Source organism: Ranitomeya variabilis, chromosome 6, assembly GCF_051348905.1.
Source record: "Ranitomeya variabilis isolate aRanVar5 chromosome 6, aRanVar5.hap1, whole genome shotgun sequence".
Taxonomy (NCBI): Eukaryota; Metazoa; Chordata; class Amphibia; order Anura; family Dendrobatidae; genus Ranitomeya; species Ranitomeya variabilis.
The window spans coordinates 115,094,740-115,118,562 of NC_135237.1; positions in this window are offsets into that span (position 1 = coordinate 115,094,740).

Genomic DNA, 23,823 nt, shown 5'->3' on the forward strand with positions numbered 1-23,823 from the left:
GCACAAAGAATTGACATGCTGCGGAAAATACAACGCAGCGTTTCTGCACGGAATTTTCCGCACCATGGGCACAGCGGATTTGGTTTTCCATAGGTGTACACGGTACTGTAAACCTGATGGAAAACTGCTACGAATTCGCAGCGGCCAATCCGCTGCGGATCCGCGGCCAATCCGCTGCGGATCCGCGGCCAATCCGCTGCGGATCCGCGGCCAATCCGCTGCAGATCCGCAGCCAAATCCGCACATGCCATAACCCTAACCCTACCCCTAACCCTAACCCTACCTGTAACCCTAACCCTACCCCTAACCCTAACCCTACCCGTAACCCTAACCCTAGTTCTAACCCTAACCCTAGTTCTAACCCTAACCCTAGTGGAAAAAGAAAAAAAAAATATTTTCTTTATTTTATTATTGTCCCTACCTATGGGGGTGATAAAGGGGGGGTTTATTTATTAATTTTTTTATTTTGATCGCTGTGATAGAACCTACCACAGCGATCAAAATGTACTTGTAATGAATCTGCCGGCCGGCAGATTCCGCGGGCGCACTGAGCATGCGCCCGCCATTTTGGAAGATGGCGGCGCCCAGCGAGGAGACGGACCGACACCGGGAGCCTCGGTAAGTATAAGGGGGGGAGATCGGGGCACGGGGGGGCGTCGGAGCACCGGGGGGTGACATAGGAGCAGGGGGGGAGCGGACAGGAGGACGGGGGAGCGGAGCACAGGACGGAGGGGACCGGACCCCATAACGGAGGACTGGGGGGGCGATCGGTGGGGTGGGGGGGGGGTCATTTCAGGTTTTCCAGCCATGGCCGATGATATTGCAGCATCGGCCATGGCTGGATTGTAATATTTCACCAGTTTTTTAGGTGAAATATTACAAATCGCTCTGATTGGCAGTTTCACTTTCAACAGCCAATCAGAGCGATCGTAGCCACGGGGGGGTGAAGCCACCCCCCCTGGGCTGAAGTACCACTCCCCCTGTCTCTGCAGATCGGGTAAAATGGGAGTTAACCCCTTCAACCGATCTGCAGGGACGCGATCATTCCATGACGCCACATAGGCGTCATGGGTCGGATTGGCACGGGTTTTCATGACGCCTACGTGGCGTCATGGGTCGGGAAGGGGTTAAGCAAGCACCTATGATGATTATATGCAAGTTGTTGTAAGTGTATCTGTTAGAAATTGCATAATTAGAAATGCCTCTCCAGCTTAAAAACATATTACGATGATGCTAATGGTAAATCAGACTGGGACAACAATCACTAATACATTGGAGGCAATTAGACAGATAGGGGGATCTGTTATATTGGGCTCCCAAACAAAAGGGTAATTTTCCCTATGAAGAGCAGCATGACGATGTCAAAAGTAATTACAATTTTAGATTCATATTACCCGGAAAGATATGTTTATGGCCTTAATAAAGGATGGCGTTCACAGGGATAAAATAGACGGGCTTGGTACCTACTAGATGTGGAAATTGTATCAAAAGAGAGGACTTGATAAAAAGCCAGGTGTTTCAAATAATAAAAAGGCTACAGTAAAATATTCTGAATCTCCACAGCGGGGGCCAGACAGGACATGGGGAGAGAGGGCCCACTCCCTCTTCATCTCCATCAAAGCCCACAGCCCCGGGGTTTGAGGATCTTTATACTGGAGTCAAATCCTTGGTACAGGAATTCTAAGCCCAAAAGAAGGTGCCATCATTTTCTCCTAACAAGATGTCTTAATCTAAAATGGAGGATTGATGGGGGAAAAAGATAAGAGTGATTGACTTGCTGGCCACATCCCACAAATCGATAGGCGCCCCCACATGGAAAATAAAAACAGGCAACGTGTTAAAGCTTTGGTAGATACGGGGTGGAGACTAGTTTGATTTATGGCAATCCAAAACAAGTCAGTGGGTGCAAAGTTATAAACACATGATTAGGAGGAAAGCAAATTGAGGCAGTTCATACAAAAATATAATTAAAGGTTGGAAATCTTCCTACTGCAATGTACCATGTAATTGCGGCGCCCCAGGGTCCTGGTCGTGGCAGTGGTATTGCTTTCCTCTCCAGGAGAGTGATGCTACGTTTGGAGGCAAGAAAGGATAACTGCATCCAGGTATCACAAACATGCAACACATTCACACTCCAGGCCACCAGGGGGAGATTCTGCGCCTATTTATTAGGTCACTCCCAATATAGACATATGACTGGTAGTCTGTAGGGAAAGTTAGTTAGTTGCTGGCTGAGCTCAGCTCAGTTAGTTCCAGACAGTGGTCTGAGGAGGACAGAGGGTCAATGGAGCTGTGCATGCCCTCAGAGCTGCGGCTCCCAGAAAGAGACATTGAAAGGCAGAATTGTATTGCAGCGAGCGTGAAGGAAGTCGAAGTAAAGGAGAGGATACCAGAAGAGGACCAGCTCCGCTCAGGCTGCCTCCTTCTGAGGTGCAAAATCCCGGTAGCCAGAACACCGAGGGAGTAAGGATCTCTATGCCTTATTTCAGAGACCGGCAGGACAGCTAATTGCAGGTTACCTGTCTGTACCTACACCCAGGAGGCACGGTGACACCTACAGAGCCGGGTTCTCTAAGAGACCCTATAAACAGGCTCAAGTCACCAGTCATACGGGTTTTGTCCTATCCTATATGAGGGACAGAGAGAGCGAAACACCACATCTGTGAGACCCTTATGTGAAGCCATAGGCAGTAAGGGGCTAGACCACCGCAGCGCAAGGGAAGGTTACTGATTTCCACCTGGACAAGGGGACTCTGGACTTGCCTCCAAACCGGCCGGACTCTGCCTGCCCTGTGATCTGGTGTCCTGGACTGTGGATGCTGAAGTCTTCAGTAAAGGTAAAGAGACTGCAACCTTGTGTCCTCGTTCTTCTCTGCACCTCTCACCATATCACTATCTACACACCGGGAGCCCTGGGGATATACTTCACCTGTGGGAAGTTACACCATCTAGCTGCCATAACATCACCCCAGCGGACCCCCTAAAGCAGCGTCGGTACCGAGTACCCCTTGCCCGCGGGGTGACTCATAATCATTTTTATCATTATATATTGCAAAGAAGTATGGGGAAAAGAGTTGTGACAAGATACCTGGGCAATTGTACAAAGAATGAAAGTGACTGTGTTTCATGTTGATGCTCATTATTCTTCAGGTACACTGGAAAGACTCTTCAACTCAGTAGAATATGAGTATGCCAAAATATCAGTCACTGAATCCAGTAAAAAGACTGACACCACTGAGGGACTGCTCGGATTGTCTCTGTGGGTACACTAGAAATTTGGACACCTGGGAGAAAAAGCTACTTACCAATGGACACAGACCAGATGGATGCCCATCAGGTTAGATTTGATAATGGGTTTGGATCATCACATTCTATCAATGATGGTGCAAAAATGTGGGTGAAACAACTGGGGAACAAAGGTCCTCCAGAACCTGCTAAAGTAATTGCTTGTAGAGCAGATAACGTGCTGATAGTTATGAAACATGGGCAAGAGAAGTGGGAACACGTCCCAACTGACAGGTGTTATCTCAGATAATAATATATTTTTTTATTAAATCAAAATCTGGAAATGCTGCATCGTTGCTGTCACCGTGTGTTCTTAGTCCTTTCAACTTCTGTCACTACCAAACAGATCTTCAGACCAAAAACTGACAGAGCAAACATGGAAAATAGGGCTTTATGGAAAACCAAACAGAATCTATGGATTTAGTTGGCTCAGCCTATGAACACTAGCCATTTTTGCATGACAAAAACTACTACTACTACTATATTAGAAACTGGTCTGGTGGCGGTACTATAATAATAACAATAATAATCTATTTATATAGCACCAACATAATTCGCAGCACTTTACAGTTTTAGCACACATTATCCTAGCTGTCCTTGATGGGGCTCACAATCTAAATTCCCTACCAGTATGTCTTTGGTACTGACCCTTTACAGTTATGGACAAAGCTGATAGTGATATCTACTCAAGATGAAGACATAGAAGAATTTGTGACCCAAAACTTCACATACAATCTGTATTATGCCTGTATGAGATTATTATCTTTATGTTAATCATCCGTTAAAACCATCCCCTTAGGGTATGGTACCTTGTATAAATAATGTATGGCTCAAAATAGACAAGGGTGGATTGTAGTGTGAACATAAAAATTGATATTTTGAGTCCATATTGAAATATACACTGCTCAAAAAAATAAAGAGAACACTTAAACAACAGAATATAACTCCAAGTAAATCAAACTTCTGTGAAATCAAACTGTCCACTTAGGAAGCAACACTGTTTGACAATCAATTTCACATGCTGTTGTGCAAATGGAATAGACAACAGATGGAAATTATTGTCAATTATCAAGACACACTCAATAAAGGAGTGGTTCTACCGGTTGGGGGCCACAGTCCACATTTCTGGCTGATGTTTTGGTCACTTTTGAATGTTGGTTGTGCTTTCACACTCGTGGTAGCTTGAGACGGACTCTACAATCCATACAAGTGGCTCAGGTAGTGCAACTCATCCTGGACGGCACATCAATGCGAGCTGGGGCAAGAAGGCTTGCTGTGTCTGTCAGCGTAGTGTCCAGAGGCTGAAGGCACTAACAGGAGACTGGCCAGTACACCAGGTGACGTGGAGGGGGCTGTAGGAGGGCAACAACCCAGCAGTAGGACCGCTACCTCAGCCTTTGTGCAAGGAAAAACAGGAGGAGCACTGGCAGAGCCCTGATAAATGACCTCCAGCAGGCCACAACTGTGCATGTGTCTGCACAAATGGTTAGGTTAGATACCAACTCCATGAGGATGTTCTGAGTGCCTGACGTCCACAGATGGGGGTTGTGCGCACAGCCCAACACCATGCAGGATGCTTGGCATTTGCCGCAGAACACCAGGATTGGCAAATTCGCCACTGGTGCCCTGTGCTCTTCACAGATGAAAGCAGGTTCACACTGAGCACATGTGACAGATGTGACAGAGTCTGTAGACGCCGCGGAGAGCGATCTGCTGCCTGCAACATCCTTCAGCATGAACGGTTTGGCAGTGGGTCAGTAATGGTGTGGGGTGGCATTTCTTTGGAGGGCTGCACAGCCCTCCATGTGCTCGTCAGAGGTAGCCTGACTGCCATTAGGTACCGAGATGAGATCCTCAGACCCCTTGTGAGACCATATGCTGGTGCGGTTGGCCCTGGGTTCCTCCTAATGCAGGACAATGCCAGACCTCATGTGGCTGGAGTTTGTTAGCAGTTCCTGCAATATGAAGGCATTGAAGCTATGGAGTGGCCCGCCCGTTCCCCAGAATCCAATTGAACACATCTGGGGCTTCATGTCTCGCACCATCTAGCAACGTCACATTGCACCACAGACTGTCCAGGAGTTGGCTTATGCTTTAGTCCAGGTCTGCGAGGAGATCCTTCAGGAGACCATCCGCCGCCTCATCAGGAGCATGCCCAGGCATTGTAGGGAGATCATACAGTCACATGGAGGCCACACACACTACTGAGCATCATTTCCTTGTCTTGAGGCATTTCCACTGAAGTTGCATCAGCCTGTAACTTCATTTTCCACTTTAATTTTGAGCATCATTCCAACTCCAGACCTCCGTTGGATATTAGTTGTGATTTACGTTGATCATTTTTAGGTTTTATTGTTCTCAACACATTCCACTATGTAATGAATAAAGATTTAAAACTTGAATATTTCATTCAGTGATATCTAGGATCTGGGATTTTAGTGTTCCCTTTATTTTTTTGAGCAGTGTACACAATGCATTGAAACCATGACATAGCAGCATTGCTGGTCATACATTTACAGACAGACAATGTTCAAAGTGACACAATCTTGAGAACTGTTTTCTAAAAGTTTTTACCTAAAACATGGAGGTTTATTTAACCTCTGTCTGCTGTGGACTTATGTTATCCTTGGGAGCTTTTAGAATTGTGTGCGTTTATTACTAGTGTTGAGCGATACCGTCCGATACTTGAAAGTATCGGTATCGGAAAGTATCGGCCGATACCGGCAAAGTATCGGATCCAATCCGATACCGATACCCGATACCAATACAAGTCAATGGGACTCATGTATCGGACGGTATCCCTGATGGTTCCCAGGGTCTGAAGGAGAGGAAACTCTCCTTCAGGCCCTGGGAACCATATTAATGTGTAAAAGAAAGAATTAAAATAAAAAATATTGCTATACTCACCTCTCCGACGCAGCCTGCACCTTACCGAGGGAAGCGGCAGCGTTCTTTGTTTAAAATTCGCGCTTTTCTTTCCTTTACGTGAAGTCCCGGCTTGTGATTGGTCGCGTGCCGCCCATGTGGCCGGGACGCAACCAATCACAGCAAGCCGTGACGTAATTTCAGGTCCTTCAGGATTTTAAAATTACGTTCCGGCGTTGTGATTGGTTGCGTCGCAGTCACATGGGCGACGCAACCAATCACAGCAAGCCGTGACGTAATTTCAGGTCCTTCAGGATTTTAAAATTACGTCCCGGCTTTGTGATTGGTTGCGTCGCGGTCAACCAATCACAAGCCGGGAGGCTGGACACGCGCGCATTTTAAAATGCGCGCTTGTCCAACCTCCCGTGACGTCCCGGCTTGTGATTGGTTGCTTCGCGGTCAACCAATCACAAGCCGGGAGGCTGGACACGCGCGCATTTTAAAATGCGCGCTTGTCCAACCTCCCGTGACGTCCCGGCTTGTGATTGGTTGCTTCGCGGTCAACCAATCACAAGCCGGGAGGCTGGACACGCGCGCATTTTAAAATGCGCGCTTGTCCAGCCTCCCGGCTTGTGATTGGTTGATCGCGACGCAACCAATCACAAGCCGGGACGTCACGGGAGGCTGGACAAGCGCGCATTTTAAAATGCGCGCTTGTCCAGCCTCCCGGCTTGTGATTGGTTGATCGCGACGCAACCAATCACAAGCCGGGACGTCACGGGAGGCTGGACAAGCGCGCATTTTAAAATGCGCGCTTGTCCAGCCTCCCGGCTTGTGATTGGTTGATCGCGACGCAACCAATCACAAGCCGGGACGTCACGGGAGGCTGGACAAGCGCGCATTTTAAAATGCGCGCGTGTCCAGCCTCCCGGCTTGTGATTGGTTGATCGCGACGCAACCAATCACAAGCCGGGACGTCACGGGAGGCTGGACAAGCGCGCATTTTAAAATGCGCACGTGTCCAGCCTCCCGTGACGTCACGGCTTGTGATTGGTTGCGTCGCCCATGTGACTGCGACGCAACCAATCACAAAGCCGGGACGTAATTTTAAAATCCTTAAGGACCTGAAATTACGTCACGGCTTGCTGTGATTGGTTGCGTCGCCCATGTGACTGCGACGCAACCAATCACAAAGCCGGGACTTCACGTAAGGAAAGAAAAGCGCGAATTTTAAACAAAGAACGCTGCCGCTTCCCTCGGTAAGGTGCAGGCTGCGTCGGAGAGGTGAGTATAGCAATATTTTTTATTTTAATTCTCTCTTTTACACATTTTTAAATTAATGTTGTTTCGATACCGATACCCGATACCACAAAAGTATCGGATCTCGGTATCGGAATTCCGATACAGCAAATATCGGCCGATACCCGATACTTGCGGTATCGGAATGCTCAACACTATTTATTACCCATTGTCTGATGCTTGCCTGTATCTCTGATTCATCTTATCCCAAAAGCTGGCCACTTGAGGGCAAAGGTTGAATCAGTTACACATAGTGCAAATCACTATATAAGACCTGAGAAACATGACTCTTTGTAATTATTTTTCCCAGCAATATGCGCTCCTGAAGGATGATGATGGAACTCGATATTCTGATTCATTTTACTCATACTGGATGGACGTGCTGGGAATTTCCACTTCTCTTCTCTTCTACAACAGCTGTTAATCACCAGCAGGTACGGCACCCACCAGTTATATTCATTTGCAACGGCTCCTAGATGTATGTTTCGGCGTGTCAAGCTCCAACCCTTTCCCCTCCCCCCCCCCTCCTGTTTCTGAATTGTCTATTCTGATTCAAGGATGATTTTTATTTGAAACTAGAACACAACCGGTTTTGACTTCTTACAGTATTCATTGGGTATAATGTCATGCATATAAACAGATCTATCTGAACACAATTTATAGTAGATATCCCTGCATGTCAATTTGGGGAGCTGAAAGACCTGTTTTTCAGACATACCCAGATACTCAGATATGCAGGATTTTGCACTCTGAGGAATCTAACAAAACCCATATACCAAATACATTTTATACACAAGTTTTTTCACACACATAAAAAAGTTAAATATTTCACACAAAAAATTTTTTTGCACACAAAATTTTCACTCAAAAGTATTTTTTCCTTTCTAAAAACACTATAAATATAATTATACTATATATAAAATTTATTTTAAAATGTTATTAAACATACTAAAGTGTGATTTCATACTAAAGAGTAAAATCTTACAAACATATATATTATGACAAAATTTAAAACTCTTCCTTTTTTCATATTGTAGCTATTTCCAAATGCCAAATATAATTTTTTTTTTTATATTTCATTCATGTGTGTAATGTACAATAACATTTGTATTGTGGTACCGTGTTAGCCAGAAAAATCGATGTGAATACTTTTCTGCCTAATGATGACAAAAGTATTCTAGGAGTGATACCTTTATTGGCTAACCAGAAAATAATATGTTTGCAGGCTTTCAGAGCGCAGTGGTTCCTTCTTCAGGCAAGATTACAAATGGATTAATAAGAAAAAAGCACAACACTTAAGGAATACTACAGTAGGACATTAGGCATGACACCTCCCACCCCCTGGGCAAATGTCCTACTGTAGTATTCCTTAAATGTTGTGCTTTTTTCTTATTAATCCATTTGTAATCTTGCCTGAAGAAGGAGCCACTGTGCTCTGAAAGCCTGCAAACATATTATTTTCTGGTTAGCCAATAAAGGTATCACTCCTAGAATACTTTTGTCATCATTGGGCAGAAAAGTATTCACATCGATTCATGTATGTGAAAATGTGAAAATAACAACTAATATGCGATATTATACCTGTCAATTTATTTGTTTTGTACATCATATACCCTCTATAACATCATTTAATCCATCTACATGTAGGTATAATGTACCCAGACGGAAGATCCAATATGATTCTTTCTGGTTTAACTTTTGTACCCTATTAGTACAATTCTCAGGTATTTGCTCCAACGGGGTCACGGAAATATTGAATGTTTTATTATGCTTCAAGCATAAGTGCTGGGATAAGCTCTGTTTTAAAAAGCCATTTTTAGCATTGTGTCTGAGGCCATTAATATGGGATTGTAAGGACTGAACATTTCGACCCACGTATTGCAGTCCACAGGCACAGGTAATAACATATATCATAAAATCAGTATCACACGTACATTTTTGTGTGATCGCTATGGTTTCACCCGTACTATACGTGATGTAATGAGTCATATGGGTGATAATTTTGCAGGTACAACATTTTCGGGAACCACATCGATAGATTCCCAGTTTGAAAGTATCTGTTTTATTTATCATAATTTTTTCTTTACTCTTTATACATTTTCGCTCCCCTTCTTTGATCATTCTGAGATTACTAGGGGCAATTATAAGCTTCACTATTTGGCCCCTACGAAAAGTAATATTGGGTTTATCTGGTAAAAGTTTTAAAAAAAATATATCCTTTTTCAACAAGTACTAATATTTATTAAAATGTTTCTTATCTCCGTATTACTAGAATTAAAAGTGGTAAATAAAATTATACTGCCACCCATCTTTTTTCTTTTTATTAATTTTCTGCTCAGGTTATCCCCTCTTCCACTTCCTTATTTTTATTATTCTCTCTAGATAAGCACTCCTGCTAAGTTCTTTCTAGATTGGTTCTATACGCTGCCATAATTAATCGCTTTGAAAATTTCTTATCCGTAAACCTATTGATCAAAATTTTTGATTGTTCCACATAATCTTCTTTATTTGTATTATTTCTCCCAATTCGACAGAATTGGCTATAATGAATGTTTTGCTTCAATTTTTCATGGTGTGCGCTCCGATAATCGAGGAAACCATTGGTATCAGTTTTCGTGAAGTACGTTTTAGTGCTAATTTTTTTAATTTTATGGGATATTTCTAGATCAAGAATTTTATTTTATTTTTTATTAACCTCTGTGGAAAAAGTGATACCCCACTCATTCATGTTTAAATTATTGAACTTCAACTTCAGTGCCTTTCAGAATACAAGTAATTCATCAATGAAGCGACGGTAAAATAGTATATTGTTGCAGTAAGGTTGCTGACACAAGGGGGATGAGGACTCGAAGCACCCCATGAAAACATTTGCAAAACTTGGGGCTACCCGAGTCCCCATCGTGGTGCCAAGCAGCTGTATTTACAATTGCCCCTGGAAAGTAAAAAGATCATGTTCCAATATGAATTTTAGACCCATTATTAAAAATTGTCTTATATTTTGGCATATCAACTACCTCATTCAAATAGCGTGAAACTGAATTGATTCCCAATCTATGATCAATATTGGAGTAAAGAGAGTGTACGACTAATGTTATGAACATGTAATCTTCTTTCCAAACAAAATTTTCACATTTTTATTCTTTTTTTGTGTTCTAGTTTGAAATAAAAATCATTCTTGAATCAGAATATCGTCTTCCATCATCATCCTTCAGGAGAGCATATTGCTGGGAAAAATATTTACTAAGAGAAACATGACTAAGATAGAAGCAGAAAGATGTGTACAGTGTTGTGATACCTGCATAAGTGGGGACGCCCATGCAGGGTTGTGAATTTTCCAGGGGTTCTCTGTCTTGGTGCTTGCTTCTCTGATATTCCAGATGGATGATGTTTAAAAGCTCCTTGGTGATGATATTATTATTATTTATTTATATAGCGCCATTAATTCCATATGAGTATATGCACTTACTCTTTATATGTACTTAATGTCTATATGTACTTGACCTTTGTAAGTAAAAATATACAAATGTGTACGCAATGATACTATTCTTTTATTTTAGTAGTTTGAACTAAAATTGAGTTATATCACAAGTAGTAGCCTTCTTTAAAGGCAACCTGTCACCCCCCAGTCGTTTCAAACTAAAAGAGCCACCTTGTGCAGCAGTAATGCTGCATTCTGACAAGGTGGCTCTTTTAGTTCTGGGTGCTGTAACTAGAGAAATAATCAGTTTTATAATTTGTCTGAAATACCTGGTCTTCAGTCAAGGAGGCCGGCGGTTCCCCCCTGCTTCAGACGCCACACAGCTGTCACTCACATCTTCTTGGCGCCGGGCGCTGCCTCCTCCTTACCGCTGTTTTCAAAATAGCCGGCGCCTGCGCTCTTTTCCCCTGCCTGGTGCAGGCGCAATGAGCGCTGCCCGTCTTTCCTCATATGCAGCCCAGCTGACTGCGCCTGCGCGGCCGCCCTGCCTGTGAATCCCAGCCCCGCAATGTCAATAAATCATAAGTCACTGCGGGGCTGGGATTCGCAAGCAGGGCGGCCGCGCAGGCGCAGTCAGCTGGATTGCATATGAGGAAAGACGGGCAGCGCTCACTGCGCCTGCACCAGGCAGGGGAAAAGAGCGCAGGCGCCGGCTATTTTGAAAACATCGGTGAGGAGGAGGCGGCGCCCGGCGCCAAGAAGATGTGAGTGACAGCTGTGTGCTGTCTGAAGCAGGGGGGAACCGCCGGCCTCCTTGACTGAAGACCAGGTATTTCAGACAAATTATAAAACTGATTATTTCTCTAGCTACATCACCCAGAACTAAAACAGCCGCCTTGTCAGAATGCAGCATTACTGCTGCACAAGGTGGCTCTTTTAGTTTGAAACGACTGAGGGGGTGACAGGTTCCCTTTAAAGCTGTATCCGAACCTTAGGGTTACAAACTTGGCAATACAACAGTTCAACACATCTCCTTCACATGGAGTTGATCAGGTTGTTGATTGTGGCCTGTGGATTGTTGGTCCACTCCTCTTCAATGGCTGTGCGAAGTTGCTGCATATTGGCAGGAACTTGAACACGCTGTCATATACACAGATCTAGAACATCCCAAACATGTTCAATGGGTGACATGCCCAGTGAGTATGCTGGCCATGCAAGAACTTGGATGTTTTCAGCTTCCAAAAACTGTGTACAGATCAGGGCCGGCTCCAGGTTTTTGAGGGCCCCGGGCGAAAGAGTCTCACTGGGCCCCCCCTTTAACACAGCGCAGTATATAACACAGCCCGCGCAGTATATAACACAGCCCGTGCAGTATATAACACAGCCTGCACAGTATATAACACAGCCCGCGCAGTATATAACACAGCCCGCGCAGTATATAACACAGCCCACGCAGTATATAACACAGCCCACGCAGTATATAACACAGCCCGCGCAGCATATAACACAGCCCGCGCAGTATAAAACACAGCCCGCGCAGTATATAACACAGCCCGCGCAGTATATAACACAGCCCGTGCAGTATATAACAAAGAAACACAGCCCGCGCAGTATATAACAAAGAAACACAGCCCACGTAGTATACAGCACAGCGCACGTAGTATATAACAGCAAACTCGGCACACACCAATGCGTAAATGCGGTGAAGAAAAGGGGTTTATTGATGAGATAAAGTACATACAGTGACGTTTCGGTCTAATCACTAGACCTTCATCAATGTACTGCAATGAAATACAACAAAATATAATGTGACAACAACTGAGGTATTTACAAAATGGGTCATTACATAATCGCTTATATGGAATTTTACTTATAGCAATGTACATATGCAGAAAAACATCAGACTTATAGCAATAAGTAGCAAGGGATACAAGGCCATGAGGATCAACAGCAAACAATAAATCCCAGATAGAGAATATTCGGCTAATTAATATGTGAACTCAAATAAAAGAAATATATAAGAGCAGGGGCGGACATACCGCCGGTTCAACCGGTGCAACTGCACCGGGGCCCAGAGTGGGAGGGGGCCCAGACGGAGATACAAAGCAATGAGGTGAATGACAGCCGGCGGCAGTATTATTGCTAACAGGAGAAGCAGGGGGCCCGCTCTGCTGCGCACATGTGATATGACGGTCAAAAGGGGCCCCCTTCCTGACCTCACCTGGTAGCATACATTTCGCTGCTGTCCGGCTGTCACTGGTGCTTCGCGGTGATGGCAGATGCAGGAATGGAGGGGGAGGGTCCCTCAGTGAGTCACTGAAGCTGCGGCTCTGCTTGTGACTGACTGCTGCTGTGCACGTGCGCACTCTTCCCAGAGCCTCAGTGATCCGCGGGACTGGGATACACATGAAAATATGGGGAGGAGGAATCACTACTCTAGGTAGGTGAAGGGCCGGCCCGCCGGGAGTCTGTAAGGCTGAGAGCAGTGGACAGGCTCCATGTCTCCCCTGCTCATTTCCTGTGTTCTTCTGGGATGGACCAGCTCCCTGCAACTGCACTCTGTAGGTACACATTCCATGTGATGTATGTTGGTCTGTCTAGTGGGTGTGTGTGTATACTGCTCTGTGTGTATATAGGGCTAGTGTGTGTGTGTGTGTGTCTATACTGCTGTGTGCGTGTATATAGGGCTAGTGCGTGTATATAGGGCTAGTGTGTGTGTATATAGGGCTTGTGTGTGTGTGTGTGTGTGTATACTGCTGTGTGCGTGTATATAGGGCTAGTGTGTGTGTGTACTGCTGTGTGTGTATATAGGGCTAGTGTGTGTGTATATAGGGCTAGTGTGTGTGTGTACTGCTGTGTGTGTATATAGGGCTAGTGTGTGTGTATATAGGGCTAGTGTGTGTGTATATTGCTGTGTGTATACTGCTGTGTGCGTGTATATAGGGCTAGTGCGTGTATATAGGGCTAGTGTGTGTGTGTACTGCTGTGTGTGTATATAGGGCTAGTGTGTGTGTATATAGGGCTAGTGTGTGTGTATATAGGGCTAGTGTGTGTGTATATAGGGCTAGTGTGTGTGTGTGTGTATACTGCTGTGTGTGTATATAGGGCTAGTGTGTGTGTATATAGGGCTAGTGTGTGTGTATACTGCTGTGTGTGTATACTGCTGTGTGCATGTATATAGGGCTAGTGTGTGTATATAGGGCTAGTGTGTGTGTGTGTGTACTGCTGTGTGTGTATATAGGGCTAGTGTGTGTGTGTGTGTATACTGCTGTGTGTGTATATAGGGCTAGTGTGTGTGTATATTGCTGTGTGTGTGTACTGCTGTGTGTGTATATAGGGCAAGTGTGTGTGTGTGTATACTGCTGTGTGTGTATACTGCTGTGTGCGTGTATGTAGGGCTAGTGCGTGTATATAGGGCTAGTGTGTGTGTGCATATTGCTGTGTGTATACTGCTGTGTGCGTGTATATAGGGCTAGTGTGTGTGTGTACTGCTGTGTGTGTATATAGGGCAAGTGTGTGTGTGTAGACTGCTGTGTGTATACTGCTGTGTGCGTGTATATAGGGCTAGTGTGTGTATATAGGGCTAGTGTGTGTGTATACTGCTGTGTGTGTATACTGCTGTGTGTATACTGCTGTGTGCGTGTATATAGGGCTAGTGTGTGTGTGTACTGCTGTGTGTGTATATAGGGCTAGTGTGTGTGTATATTGCTGTGTGTGTATACTGCTGTGTGCGTGTATATAGGGCTAGTGTGTGTGTGTGTGTACTGCTGTGTGTGTATATAGGGCAAGTGTGTGTGTGTATACTGCTGTGTGTGTATACTGCTGTGTGCGTGTATGTAGGGCTAGTGCGTGTATATAGGGCTAGTGTGTGTGTGTATATTGCTGTGTGTGTATACTGCTGTGTGCGTGTATATAAGGCTAGTGTGTGTGTGTACTGCTGTGTGTGTATATAGGGCAAGTGTGTGTGTGTATACTGCTGTGTGTGTAGACTGCTGTGTGCGTGTATATAGGGCTAGTGTGTGTGTGTATACTGCTGTGTGTGTATACTGCTGTGTGCGTGTATATAGGGCTAGTGCGTGTATATAGGGCTAGTGTGTGTGTGTACTGCTGTGTGTGTATATAGGGCGTGTGCGTGTGTACTGCTGTGTGTGTATATAGGGCTAGTGTGTGTGTATATAGGGCTAGTGTGTGTGTATACTGCTGTGTGCGTGTATATAGGGCTAGTGTGTGTACTGCTGTGTGTGTATATAGGGCTAGTGTGTGCGTGCTGCTATGTATATAGGGCTAGTGTGTGTGCTGCTATGTATATAGGGCTAGTGTGTGTGTGTGTGTGTGTGTGTGTGTGTATCTTCCGCTGTGCATACGCATGTTATTATAGGCATTTTATACACAGTGTACATGCATGAGGGGGGCCTCGACGTATTTCCTGCACAGGGGCCCATTGCTGCTTGTGTCCGCCCCTGTATAACAGATATATAGGAACCGCACCTACCCTCACTCTAATAGTAAGAAGGGTACCCCGGGTCATAGGATGGACAGTCAGTCCTAAAAAGGGGGAGAGACCGTGTTGTACGTTACTGATTGTAACAAAGTGAGGCTGAGACCCAAAGTGAGTGCACACATACCCTGTTGCTGTGAATGGCTCCTGTGGATTGAAAGGGAGCAGACCGCTAAAAACAAAGAAAGGCGGTGTAATTAATAAGCTGGCAGGAGCGGTGAGGTGCCGGCGGGGCTGCGCGTAGGATCATGAAGGCTTACCGTAGTGAAGGTGGGCTGGTATATGTGGACCATGGACGCAGTATCCACCGCTTGTCCAGTGCGTCCGTGTGTCCAGCTAGTGTGCCTTTTATGCCTGATGGCAGTGCACGGCCGGAAATCATTTACCGGAAGTGACGTCGGCAGTGCTGTAAAGTGTGTGCGTTCCACTGTGAACTAAGAAGGTGGGGCTAAGTCCGGGTGTGCGTTCCACCTAATAGACATGCGCACTAGGAGGATGTGTTGGTGTATATCCTCAGAGCGCTAGTGGAGTTTTAAAGCTAGCGGTGGAGATGTGATCCTACGGACAGGTGGTGCACTTGCTTAGTAGAGGCGGTTCTGTGAAAGAAGACATACATATATTAGTAAATATGCAAGCATTTCTATATTACAGTCCTACGCGCAGCCCCGCTGGCACCTCACCGCTCCTGCCAGCTTATTAATTACACCGCCTTTCTTTGTTTTTAGCGGTCTGCTCCCTTTCAATCCACAGGAGCCATTCACAGCAACAGGGTATGTGTGCACTCACTTTGGGTCTCAGCCTCACTTTGTTACAATCAGTAACGTACAACACGGTCTCTCCCCCCCTTTAGGACTGACTGTCCATCCTATGACCCGGGGTACCCTTCTTACTATAAGGCCGGCGTCACACTCAGCGTAAGACAATACGGTCCGTTTTTTACGTCCGTACTACGGCCGTAATACGGAGAAATGTTCCCAAAATAGTGATCCGTAGTCAGGGTGTGTCAGCGTATTTTGCGCATGGCATCCTCCGTATGTAATCCGTATGGCAGCCGTACTGCGATATTTTCGCGCAGGCTTGCAAAACCGACATCTAATGGATTTATGTGCTCAAATGTTCGGGAAAACATATATACAGTATATATATATATATGTCATTGAGACACATATATATATATTCTGTATTTAGATTTCATTCAGCGCGATATCTGTGAACAGCCGGTAATTCAATTACCGGCTTTTCATTTCTCCTGCACAAACCCGACAGGATATGAGACATGGTTTACATACAGTAAACCATCTCATATCCCCTTTTTTTTTGCATATTCCACACTACTAATGTTAGTAGTGTGTATGTGCAAAATTTCAGCGCTGTAGCTGCTGAAATAAAGGGTTAAATGGCGGAAAAAATTGGCGTGGGCTCCCGCGCAATTTTCTCCACCAGAATGGTAAAGCCAGTGACTGAGGGCAGATATTAATAGCCAGGAGAGGGTCCATGGTTATTGGCCCCCCCGTGGCTAAAAACATCTGCCCCCAGCCACCCCAGAAAAGGCACATCTGGAAGATGCGCCTATTCTGGCACTTGGCCACTCTCTTCCCACTCCCTGTAGCGGTGGGCTATGGGGTAATGAAGGGTTAATGCCACCTTGCTATTGGAAGGTGACATTAAGCCAGATTAATGATGGAGAGGCGTCAATTATGACACCTATCCATTATTAATCCAATTGTAGGAAAGGGTTAAAAAACACACACACACATGATTGAAAAGTATTTTAATGAAATAAACACAGCGGTTGTTGTAATAATTTATTGCTCTCTCAAATCCATTTGCAGTCCCTCGCTTGGCAACATAATAAACGCACAAAATACATACCTTCTGATGTACTGTCAGGTCCAACGATGTAATCCATCTGAAGGGGTTAACTAATATTACAAGCAGGAGCCCTGCAATAATGCAGCTGTGCTCCGTGCTTGTAATTCCCCTGCGAATGAATGAAATGTAGGTCATTGACCTACATTTCCTTCAGTCGCGGTGAGGCGCCCTCTGGTGGATGTTCTCATGAACTGCAGCCTGGGAACTTTTTCCCACGCTCCAGGTCATATGAGGACATCCACCAGGGGGCGCATCACCGCGACTGAAGGAAATGTAGGTCAATGACCTACATTTCATTCATTCGCAGGGGAATTACAAGCACGGAGCACAGCTGCATTATTGCAGGGCTCCTGCTTGTAATATTAGTTAACCCCTTCAGATGGATTACATCGTTGGACCTGACAGTACATCAGAAGGTATGTATTTTGTGCGTTTATTATGTTGCCAAGCGAGGGACTGCAAATGGATTTGAGAGAGCAATAAATTATTACAACAACCGCTGTGTTTATTTCATTAAAATACTTTTCAATCATGTGTGTGTGTGTTTTTTAACCCTTTCCTACAATTGGATTAATAATGGATAGGTGTCATAATTGACGCCTCTCCATCATTAATCTGGCTTAATGTCACCTTCCAATAGCAAGGTGGCATTAACCCTTCATTACCCCATAGCCCACCGCTACAGGGAGTGGGAAGAGAGTGGCCAAGTGCCAGAATAGGCGCATCTTCCAGATGTGCCTTTTCTGGGGTGGCTGGGGGCAGATGTTTGTAGCCACGGGGGGGCCAATAACCATGGACCCTCTCTAGGCTATTAATATCTGCCCTCAGTCACTGGCTTTACCGCTCTGGCGGAGAAAATTGCGCGGGAGCCCACGCCAATTTTTTCCGCCATTTAACCCTTTATTTAAGCAGCTACAGCGCTAAAATTTTGCACATACACACTACTAACATTAGTAGTGTGGAATATGCAAAAAAAAAGGGGATATGAGATGGTTTACTGTATGTAAACCATGTCTCATATCCTGTCGGGTTTGTGCAGGAGAAATGAAAAGCCGGCAATTGAATTACCGACTTTTCACTAACAGCGCTGCGTATTTCTCGCAAGTCACACTGCTGGTCCGTGTGGAATCCGTATTTTTCTCGCCCCCATAGACTTTCATTGGCGATTTTTTTGCGCAGTACGCTGACAAACGCAGCATGCTGCGATTTTGTACGGCCGTAGAAAGCCGTATAATACTGAACCGTAATATACGGCTAATAGGAGCAGCCCCATTGAGAATCATTGTGCCGTATGTTATGCGAGTTTTACGGACGTAGTTTCTGCGCTCTTACGTCCGTAAAACTCGCCAGTGTGACGCCGGCCTTAGAGTGAGGGTAGGTGCGGTTCCTATATATCTCTTATATATTTCTTTTATTTGAGTTCACATATTAATTAGCCGAATATTCTCTATCTGGGATTTATTGTTTGCTGTTGATCCTCATGGCCTTGTATCCCTTGCTACTTATTGCTATAAGTCTGATGTTTTTCTGCATATGTACATTGCTATAAGTAAAATTCCATATAAGTGATTATGTAATGACCCATTTTGTAAATACCTCAGTTGTTGTCACATTATATTTTGTTGTATTTCATTGCAGTACATTGATGAAGGTCTAGTGATTAGACCGAAATGTCACTGTATGTACTTTATCTCATCAATAAACCCCTTTTCTTCACCGCATTTACGCATTGGTGTGTGCCGAGTTTACTGTTATATATATCACGGCTTGGGCCCCTACTTGAGCACCACCCCTTCTTAGTAGTGCCTATGTTTACGCTTTATAAGCGCACGTAGTATAGCACAGCCCCGTGATAAGGTTCACAAACTCTGAATGAAGCAATACAGCTTGGCAGGATGCACGCAGCAGGCCCAGGCAGGCAGGCAGTCAGCAGGCTGCATCCCATTCCCCCCCCGCAATGCGCAGCGTTGGGACCATCATCGAAGACGAGTCACTCACTCACTGCTTCACTCGGCGCTGTCCGTCGCCCTCGTTGTGGACTCAGGGAGAGGGTGCACCATGCACCGACCGTGCACCTGACTGCAGCTGCTGGCTGCTGCTCTTCTTCTCCTGCTTGGTGCTGCCGCTGCTGGACCTGTGGCTGTGGTGGACATGGAATAAAACTAAATGAACGCAGGAAGATCTGCTGTGACTGTGTGAGGAGCTCTTCTTGCCTGCTCTTAGGATGACGAGGGCGGCGACCGGAAGTGACAGGACAGATGACCCGGCGTCGCCCGGAAGTGACTCTCTGTATTGTATATCCATGGTGACGGGCCGGCAGAGGTGACTGGTGAGTATTGCAGGCAGCTGCGCAGCGCCAGGTGCCAGCGAAACCACAGTCGGAGCTCTGTGCTGTCTGCTGCCGAGGCACCGCTGCCCGCTGGGCGCCGGCATGAGGGATTTGATTGACTGAGTCTGAGTCAGTCACACACAGCAGGGTCCAGGATGTAATTATACTACCATAAATGGGCCCCCCCCCATCTCGCCAGGGCCCCGGCACTTGCCCGGGTGCGCTGGGTGCTGACGCCGGCCCTGGTACAGATCCTTGCAACATGAGGCCACACATTATCATGAGGTGCTGGTCGTGGATGGATGGAACAACAATGGGCCTCAGAATCCCATCACGGTGTCTCTATGCACTCAAAATGGCATAAAAAATGCACCTGTGTTCATTGTCCATAACATATTATTATTATTATTATTATTATTCATTTTTATAGCGCCATTTATTCCATGGTGCTTTACATGTGAACGGGGCAAATATAGACAAGTACAATAAACATGAGTAAAACAAGGCACATACAAGTACAGGAGGAGAGAGGACCCTGCCCGCGAGGGCTCACAGTCTACAGGGGGTGGGTGACGATACACTAGGTGAGGGTAGAGCTGGTCATGCGGCGGTTCAGTAGACTGGGGATCACTGCAGGTTGTAGGCTTGTCGGAAGAGGTGGGTCTTCAAGTTCCTTTTGAAGGTTTCCGTAGTAGGTGAGAGCCTGATGTGTTGGGGTTGAGAGTTCCAGAGTATAGGGGAAGCACGGGAGAAGTCTTGGATGCGGTTGTGGGAGGAAGAGATGAGAGAGGAGTAGAGAAGGAGATCATGAGATGATCGGAGGTTGCGTGTAGGTAGGTAACGGGAGACCATGTCACAGATGTATGGAGGAGTCAGATTGTGAATGGCTTTGTATGTCATTGTTAGTGTTTTGAACTGTGGCCTCTGGGCAATAGGAAGCCAGTGAAGGGCCTGGCAGGAGAGGCTGGGGAGTAACGGGGAGACAGGTGGATTAGTCGGGCAGCAGAGTTTAGGATGGATTGGAGTGGTGCCAGAGTGCTAGAGGGGAGGCCAGAGAGTAGGAGGTTGCAGTAGTCGAGGTGGGAGATGATAAGGGCATGTACCAGTGTTTTTGTGGTTTCATGGTCAAAGAATGCACGGATCCGGGAAATGTTTTTGAGTTGGAATCGGCAAGAGGAGGCATGGGCTTGGATATGTGGCTTGAAAGAGAGGGTAGAGTCAAGGATCACCCCAAGGCACCGAGCGTGCGGGACCGGGGAAAGTGAGCAGCCATTGACATTGATGGATAGGTCGGGTGGAGGGGTAGAGTGAGATGGGGAAAAGATGATGAATTCTGTTTTGTCCATGTTCAGTTTTAGAAAACAAGCAGAAAAGAAGGATGAAATAGCAGACAGACATTGTGGGATTTTGGTCAGTAAGGAAGTGAGGTCGGGTCCAGATAGGTAGATCTGTGTGTCATCAGCGTATAGATGATATTGTAAACCGTGGGATTCTATGAGCTGTCCCAGGTCGAAGGTGTAGATGGAGAAGTGTAGGGGTCCTAGAACTGAGCCTTGGGAAACACCGACAGATAGGGGGCGATATGAGGAAGTGGTGTGGGGGAGGGAGACACTGAATGTCCAGTCTGTTAGATATGAAGAGATCCAGGATAGGGCCAAGTCTGTGATGCCAAGAGATGAGAGAATCTGTAACAGGAGGGAGTGATCCTCAGTGTCGAAGGCAGAAGACACGTCCAGGAGGAGGAGGACAGAGTAGTGTTGCTTGCTCTTGGCGGTGAGTAGGTCATTGGTCACTTTAGTTAGGGCAGTTTCAGTTGAGTGATGTGTTCGGAAGCCAGATTGTAACCGATCAAAGAGGGAGCAGGAGGAGAGGGGGGAGGACAGTTCAAGATGGACATGCTGTTCCAGTAGTTTTGAGGCATAAGGGAGAAGGGATATCGGGCGATAGCTGGACACAGAGGATGGGTCGAGGGAGGGCGTTTTGAGGATAGGTGTGATTGATGCGTGTTTGAAGGATGAGGGGAAGACACCGTTTGTAAGTGAGAGGTTGAAGAGTTGTGTTAGGGTTGGGATGAAGACTTTTCGAGGTTAGGGATGAGGTGGGACGGGAGCGGGTCAAGAGTGCAAGTGGTGAGATGTGATCTTGATAGAAGGATGGAGAGCTGATCGTCTGTCATGGTGGAGAAGCTGGCTTTGGAACAGGGCTGAGAAGCCAAGAGGAGGGGCATTGAGGGCTGCGGGCCAAAGCTTTGTCTGATGTTATCTATCTTCTGCTGAAAGAAAGAGGCAAATTCTTCAGTTGAAATGAGAGGAGAGGGAGGAGATGCTTGGGGACGGAGTAGAGAATTGAAGGTGTTGAAGAGCTGTTTAGGGTTGTGGGTGAGGGAGGATATGAGAGATGAGAAGTTTGTTTTGCGGCAGTGAGCGTGGACTTGACGCTGGCAAGGGACTGCTTGTATGCAGTGAAGTGCTCAACAGAACGAGATCTCTTCCATCGCCGTTCCGCGATCCTGGAAGCCCGTCTCAGTTCTTTGGCCAGGCTGGTTAGCCAGGGCTGCCTGTTGATTCTACGAGTTTTGCTATGCATGAGTGGGGTGGCCGAATCGAGTGTTGCTGTTATTGTGGTGTTATAAAAAGAGGCAGCAGCATCTGTGTTATGGAAGGAAGCTATGTATGTAAGAGGGAGAAGGGACTCAGAGAGTGATTGTAAATTGAGATGTTTGAGATTTCTGCGAGGGTGAGCGAGTTTGTGGAGTGGAGGTTGCACACTAGGAGGGGAGAGAGAAGAAAATGTCAATAGGTTGTGGTCAGACAGGGGAAGTGGTGAGTTAGTGAGATTAGTAAGGGAACAGAGGCGGGTGAAGATGAGGTCCAATGTGTGGCCATCTTTATGGGTGGCTGCGGATGACCATTGAGTGAGACCAAAGGAGACAGTGAGCGATAAAAGTTTAGAGGCGGCTGAGGTGGAAGTATCAATGGGGATATTGAAGTCACCCATAATGATAGTGGGGATGTCGGCTGAGAGGAAATGAAGTAGCCAGGTGGTGAAGTGGTCAAGAAAGGTGGAGATGGCTAGTTCTGGGGGGTGGTAGATGACAGCCTGCCTATGCCATAACCCCACTGCCACTATGGTATATTCGAGTCACAACATTGACATCAGCTAAACACTCACCCACATGATGCCATACACGCAGTCTGCCATCTGTCTTGTACAATGAAAAACGGGATTCATCTGTGAAGAGAACACCTTTCCAACATGCCAGATACCACTGATTATAAGCATTTGTCCACTCAAGTCAGTTACGATGACGAACTGCAGTCAGGTGGAGACCCCGATGAGGATGACGAGTATACAGATGAGCTTCCCTGAGAATTTCTGAAAGTTTGTGCAGAAATTCTTTGGTTTTGCAAACCAATTGTTGCAGTAGCTGTCCGGAGTGCTGGTCTCAGGTAATCTTGGAGGTGAAAATGCTGGATATTGAGGTTCTGAGCTTGTGTGGTTACACTTGGTCTGCGGTTATGAGGCCGGTTGGATGTACTGACAAATTCTCTGAAACGCCTTTGGAGATGGCTTATCTTAGTGAAATTAACATTCAATTCACGGACAACAGCCCTGGTGGACATTCCTACAGTCAGCATTCCAATTGCACGCTTAAAACTTGCGACATTTGTGGCATTGTGCTGTTTGATAAAGCTACACATTTTAGAGTGGCCTTTTATTGTAGCCAGCTTAAGGCACACCTGTGCAATAATAATGCCTTTTAATCAGCATCTTGATGCCACACCTGTAAGGTGGATGGATTAGGCTACTTTCACACTTGCGTTGTTTTGCATACGTCGCAATGTTTCGTTTAGGAGAAAAAACGCATCCTGCAAAGTTGTCTGCAGGATGCGTTTTTCCCCATAGATTTACATTAGAGATGCCTTGCGACGTATGGCCACACGTCGCAACCGTCGTGCGACGGTTGCGTCGTGTTTTGGCGGACCGTCGGCACAAAAAAGTTACATGTAACGTTTTTTGAGCATCGTGTCCGCCATTTTCAACCACGCATGCACGGCCGAAACTCCGCCCCCTCCTTCCCGGACATTACAATGGGGCAGTGAAAGCGTCGTAAGACTGCTTCCGCTGCCCACGTCGGGCATCACTTTCACAACGCGCGTCGGCACGTTGGGCTGATGCTAGTGTGAAAGAAGCCTTATCTAGGCAAAGGAGGAGTGCTTACTAATAGGGATGAACGAACCCGAACTGTAACCTATT